The sequence below is a fragment of the Ursus arctos genome, unplaced genomic scaffold (assembly GCF_023065955.2).
Source record: "Ursus arctos isolate Adak ecotype North America unplaced genomic scaffold, UrsArc2.0 scaffold_13, whole genome shotgun sequence".
NCBI lineage: Eukaryota > Metazoa > Chordata > Mammalia > Carnivora > Ursidae > Ursus > Ursus arctos.
The window spans coordinates 35,635,123-35,641,952 of NW_026622797.1; the positions used below are offsets into that span (position 1 = coordinate 35,635,123).

At 34.2% G+C, this 6,830-nt stretch overlaps 1 pseudogene; it reads left to right on the plus strand.

The window, feature by feature from the left end:
* Window positions 1-625: 625 nt before the first annotated feature.
* LOC125283647 (60S ribosomal protein L21-like) lies at window positions 626-1,105 on the plus strand (annotated as a pseudogene).
* Window positions 1,106-6,830: the final 5,725 nt, after the last annotated feature.

The following is a 6,830-nucleotide window of genomic DNA, read 5'->3' on the forward strand; positions in this document are numbered from 1 at the left end:
CAGCCTTTTATATAGTCTTAGAATATAGCAAATGTCTTTTGTGGAAAATGGTTATGTATCTGTAGACCTCAAGCCTTTAATTTTGTCTCTCTACCCCCCAAGAGACTGCTAACTGCTACATTGGTTTCTCCTTTTAACTGTTGCTCTCTGTATGAGCAAGCTACACACTTCAGCTCACATCAAGAACTGGCAAATCCCCATATATAATAAACAAACAACCAAACAAACAAACCAAGCTGTTATTTATCTACTCACCTCTGAATGTTTTTCTTCTCTATGTAATTTAGGGCCATTTAATCCTCATAGCTTCCATAGCTATAGGCTGCCTTTTCAAAATTATTTTTTGTAATTCTCTTTTTCTCTTAGTTGTAAATTGTGAGTGTTTAGGCTTGACATAATCTTTTACATCCTAGTCAGAAGTGCACAGTCAATCTATATTTGCATCTAGCAACTTTTATATCTATCTCTCTTTTGGTTCTGTTTTTATTAGTTGTTTTTCTTCTTGCCTGTTTTGTCACATGGTCTGTCTCCATATCTGACCTGTAATTTTTTCACTATAGTCATTTTAAATGAAAACTTGTAGGGCTTTTTCAGCCAGAATGTTCATCTTCCAGTAATTCACTAAATGACCAACACAGAGGGAAAGAGGAGAGGCACCTGCTATATGTTCTCTAGGCCTTTTAGAAGATATGGAGTTGTTTCTTTGGCCACATATGTGCAAATCTACAAGAAAGGGGATATTGTAGACATCAAGGGGATGGGCACTGTTCAGAAAGGAACACCCCACAAATGTTACCATGGCAAAACTGGAAGAGTCTAAAATATTACCCAGAACGCTGTTTGCATTGCTATAAACAAACAAGTTAAGGGGAAGATTCCTGCCAAGAGAATTTATGTATTGAGCATTCTAAACACTCAAAGAGCTGAGATAGCTTCCTGAAGCATGTGAAGGAAAATGACCAGGAAAAGAAGGAAGCCAGAGAGAAAGGTACTTGGGTTCAACTGAAGCGCCAGCCTCCTCCACCCAGAGAAGCACACTTTGTGAGGAAAAACAGGACAGGCGCCTGAGCTGCTCGAACATATCCCCTATGAACTCATGGCATGATAAGTATTAAAAAAAAAAAAAAAGACCTCAAGACTGTAAAAATATAGAAATTTAAAAAAATAAATGGAAAGTTATAGGGATTATTTGAAGTTCTAGATGATGTTACTTTCCTCAAGAAAGGATTCATTTTGTTTTAGGCAAATAGGCTAAAGGCAGATCACCTTAATCTAATCAAGAACTTAACCCTTTCTAGATTGGTCCTCATTCTTTAGGAGGGTTGGTCTATTTCTGTTTCTCCCTTATTCTTAGAGTGTAGCCCAGTGGGAATCTCATCTGAAATCCTGGATTATATGTCAGATCTCTCTCTTTGGAAGGTCCTGAAGTCCAACTTTTGTTTCCATATTCTCAAAGGACTCCTGGAGACTTTGTTCAGTTTCTCACCTTCTCAGCCGCAGCTTGGAAACTAACAATGTCAATAGGCTGAATATTGGATTTTTCTCTCTTTATCACCCTTCTTTCTGGTTTCTCTGATCCTCTTTATGCCTCCCTCTCCAATATCTCAAAACAGATTCTGTGTGTGTGTGTGATTCTTGCTTCTTAGCTATTCTCAAAACAAAGATTGTTCTGTAACAAATTATGCTGCCATTTTTGATAGCATAACATCTTTGCTTTTGATTATTAGCATTTGCTTGATAATCATGATAAACTTATATACATTTTCTACCTTTCATTTAAGATTTAGGTGTATCTCATGTACTTGGTACAGAGTTAGGTTTTACTTTGTGACTCAATCTGAAAAGCTTTTTCTTTTAGTAAATCTTTTGTCTTTTCTTTTAAACCATATTTATAAATATGAACCTATGTCTTCCCTTAGCTCTGACTCTATTTTATGTTGTGTTTTCTGTTTTATGGTTTTTAAAAAGTCTTTCAGTAGGTAGTCTTTTTTTCTTTGCTTGTTATGTATATTTGTAATTATTAAAATACTTAATTTTTTACATTTTTTATTCTAGAGATTACTTTTACAACTTTACATCTTACTTTCAGCCTGGTATTTTAAAAACTGTGTCCATCATACTTCTATCACAATCAATATAGCATTATCCTGTTTCTTTTTCTTACCCTCCCCTCATTCCATCCAAAATTAGGCAATATTATCTTTTGTAGTATTTAATTTTATATAGTTAAATCGATTTATATTCTGATAGTTGATTTATTTCAGTATGTTTGAAATTAAGTCATTTGATCCCCACATTTACATGAAGTAAACTGCAAATATTCTCTAAGCCTTCCTTTAAATTGTGAGGCTTACGTGTAAATTGCGAAATCATGTTATATTTACATTTTCATCAGTTACTCTAATATCTACAGTTAATATATATCAAGAATTTAGAACAGTGGTTGTACAAAGGAAGTATTGTATAAATGTTTTCTATGTATTTTGGTTGTAGTTAAGCATTTATATATAGTATTCACATAGTCCATTTGCTGTAGTTTCTTTATTCATCACTCAGTGGGCTGAACTTCATTCTCTGAGTTTTCTCAGAAAAGCTCAAGGGAATCTTTGCATGTAAATTATTGTATAGTATTTTACAACTTGAAGGATAGTTTGGCTAGATGTGACATCCTTGGGTTGACTTTTTTTAGTCAAATTTTTTAGATGTCATTCAACTGAATGACATTGAATGTTGCAGCAGGGGAATGTGGGCCAGTCTGATGCTCTTCTTACTATAGGTGATTTTTATTTCTTTTACTTTGGTAGAGTCTTGAAAAGGGATCCTTTATCTTTCAAGTCCAATAATGTCTTAGTATTGACTATTCTGGATCATTTTTCACATGCATTGCATATTTTTTAATATTTAGACTCAAGTATTTTTTATTTCTTAAAAAAGTCTTGAATTATAATTGTAATCATGGGGTTTCTTCTTAAATTTTAGTTTTCTTTACTGAGGACTCCAATTATAAATGGGTTGGATCTCTTTGCCTTCTCTTTATCAAGATTCTTCTAATCCTTTTTCTTCTCATTTTCCTTTCATTTATGTAGTTCCACCTCACTGCCTCTTTGTAATATATAAATAAAATTAAAATCCATGTTAAGATAGCAAATGTTCTATAATGTTTTAAATTTTAAATTTTGTAGTCATGGTTATGACTGAAATTACTATATTTGCAAAATGAAATATATGTTGTTCTCCACTCAAGTCCTGATGGAATCAAACCTGTGCAACCTGAAGAATGTCAAAAGAACACTACATTTGGTAAGTATAAATAAGAATAAACAGTGACATTTCATTTCACTTAAATTATAATATGTATATTCAAGAAGTAAAAAGGAAGCTTATTAATTTATCATTTCCAACTCATGTAATTTTCAGTCTATTTATAGAGCTCCAGATATGTGAAATGAAGAGGAACTACCTATAACAGTTTCTTCATTTCATAGGAAAAAATCTGATATTTAAAGATCAGGTGACCTTTTCAAGACTTTATCAAAGAAAAATCTAAGCTCTCATAGTTTTTTAATATTGAACACACACACACACACACACACACACACACACACTCACCTAATGTTGTTTCAACATAGCCATTATGGCTTTAAAGGCCTACTCCAGGTACTCATTTTCAATTTCTACTAATAGATTATAAGCCAAATAAAATTGTGATACTGACTGGTTTGATCACTAACATAGGCAATAACTTCACTTAGAAAAAAATATTCTGTACCAGCATGTCTCAGGCACCAAAACAAATATTGAAGAAACTCTTCAGCAGAAGGTTGAAACCTACTGCCACAAAGCTCTTCCCTTATGTGTAAAAGAAGAAGAACCATCCTTAGCATTATTGTTATATACAAAACAACTTATTCAGTATATGGCACACTGTAGATCCATAATATAGGATCATTATTATAAATTTACAGATTCAGAGACCAAGTCTCAGAGATGATAAGTGAAATTTCTTAAGACTAGCTAGTAGGATGCCGAACTATTCAGCTCCATTCATTTTAACTCTCTCTGAAATTTTTCTTTACATTTATATTTCCCAGCACATTTGTCCCAGCTCTAGCTTTCCAAACAATAAAAAATAAATATAATCTCTCCAACATAACAGTTTAAAATATTTGAAGGTAGTTACCATATATAGCAAGTCTTTCCTTCCTTAAGTTAAATATTCTTTTTCTGGTAGTTCATCTTTAATATGACTCATGGCTGATTTTAGAGTCCACTCATCAATCTGATCATTTTTCTGAACATGTTCCCATTTGTCCATGCCCCCTTCTAAAATGTAACATCTAGAAATTATCAAAACACTCCAGTTGTGTTGTCAGGGCCAAGTAAAAAGTACACCATTTAGAGATCTAACTATTAACTGAGAATAATGAGGAATTGCTGTATCTTGGCTGAACTCAAGTACCAGGAAGAGAAAAAAAAAAAAAAACTTAGAAAAAATATCTCCTTTCAGTTGGGTCATAATATTCTGCTTCTGACAGAAAGTGGTCCAAAATAACCACCGCCTTTACTGAATTCTGAAGATATAAATATGTTGGTTATTCTGCAAAAAGGCACCAATGCTGAACCCAGGAAGTTCACGGGACAGTCACTGTGAACAGCTGTTTTTCTTGAATTTACAAACAAACCTGTTACTTCTACCAGGATAGGGGGATATCTGCTGCATGCCTCCTATATGTTAAGCACAAGTTACTCTTTTTAATCCTAACCACACACCTAAGAGTTATAGATTATTGTGTCCATTTTATATATGCCGAACTGAGGGATGGTACAATATTGTAGCCTTCATTTATTTATCTTCACAGTGGAGACTGGAGACTTGTGCATATTCATGCAGCTAGTGAGGTGCAGAGCCCAAATTCTACCTTTAGTCGGAGGGACTGTCCAAGAGTCCATGTGTTTTCCTTATCAAGTTACCTCACAAGATGTGGTAGGCAGCCTCTAAAATACTCCCCAATGGTTCTCTGCCTCCTGATATTTTTTTCCTTGTGTAATTTCCTCCTCTTGGGTGTGGGCTAGGCCTAGTGATGCCCTTGAAATGAATAGAAATTGGAAAGAGTGATGTAATGTGACTTCCAAAATTAGGTAACAAAGAGACAGTGTCTTCCATCTGGATTACTCCTTCTCTTGCCCTTTTACTCACTCATTCTGAAGAAAGTCGGCTTCCTCTGGTGAGGGGCCCTGTAGAAAGGCTCACATGGCAAAAAGCTGATGTCTTAACCAGAGCCAGCAAGAACCTGAGACCAGCCAAAAGCCATATGAGTTGAATGCACATTCTCCCTCAGGGGAGCCTTGAAATGACTATAGTCCCAGCCAACACTTTGATTGTATCCTTTGAGGGAGGTGGAGTCAGCGATACCAAACTAAGCTATATCTTGATTCCTGACTCATTAGAACTATGAGATAATAAATACATTATTTTAAAACTACTAAGTTTTGGGGTAATTTGTTATACAGCAATAGGTAACTAATACACTCTACTAAAGCAAAGAGCTGTGGGAAAGAAGCAGAATTGCATGAAATCACCTACACATGTGTCTTTCATCCACCAGACACAAAATGTGCTCTAAACCTTGTCCCAACTCTGTGCTTATTTCACAGCTGCAATAACCACCTTCCTAATGTTGTTGAGTCTCACTCTATACATATACAGAATTGTGCTGGTTCCAGAACTTTTTTTTCCCTTAAACATGGTTGAGATTGTTAACAAACATGGCTGTTAACATGTAAATATGTCTCATCTAACTAACAATGAATCTTTTTATGCCTGTTTTATAGGAGACAAACTGAGGCTAGATTGCAAGGCTGTGTCATGCCTTTATTCACCAATGTATTGGAATTATGGGGTTTTTTTAATGGTGTTTTTTTTTTTGAAGACTGTTGTCATGACTTTTATTCACCAATGTACTTACAGTTCAGCTCATATGGCAGACACAAATGAGTACTTAGAATACTATCTTACTGGTAACTTAATTGTGTTTAGTATTAAAATTAATAAATATGAACCACAATCCAATTGTACCTTTCCTGTTCTCTTTGCCTCTAGGAAGCAATGCTGTAAGAAACTGACACATTCAGTTTAGCCAAAAGATCCTTGGCATAGTGTTCCAAACTGGAGGTTCCCTCCCAACTTTCACATACTAATATGTAGTCCTCATGTAGTTCCTATAACTCTTATGGAGAATAAACAACAAAGGAGAAAATTAACAATAGACTAAATTTAGAATTTAATTAAAACTTAAGAATATGTTATAATTAACAACAGAGGTAAATATTTTGAGCAAGCAAATGTGTGTGCTAGTTGAAATCTCATTATTTAGAAAATGATTCATTGTCATGTATAAGATGTTAACAGTTTCTGCATGAATGTTAAAAGATAGATAAAAATTGAGAAAATTTTGACTAAGAATAACTTCTTCAAGGGAATGTAAAGCTAACATAATTCCAAAATACCAGCAAAATTTAGAGAAGTTATTTTTATTTTTGAAGAACAATGATGAGCATTATAAACAAGCATGTTCTCCATTTACACAAACAGTTCTAGTCTTTTCTTACTGAGGTCCATAGTGCTATTTGTCTCCCAATATCTATGTTCTCTTTATTCCTTAGAGTGTCAATTTTTTACTGGCCCATGGTTATTTGAAGAAATGGTTACATTTCTCAGTCTTTTTTGCGACTAGGTGTGATCCTCAGTTCTGGTCAATTGGTTATGAGAAAAAAAGTCTGAACAACTGCTAGGGAATGTCCTTATAGAAAAAGGGTGTTCTCACCTTCAT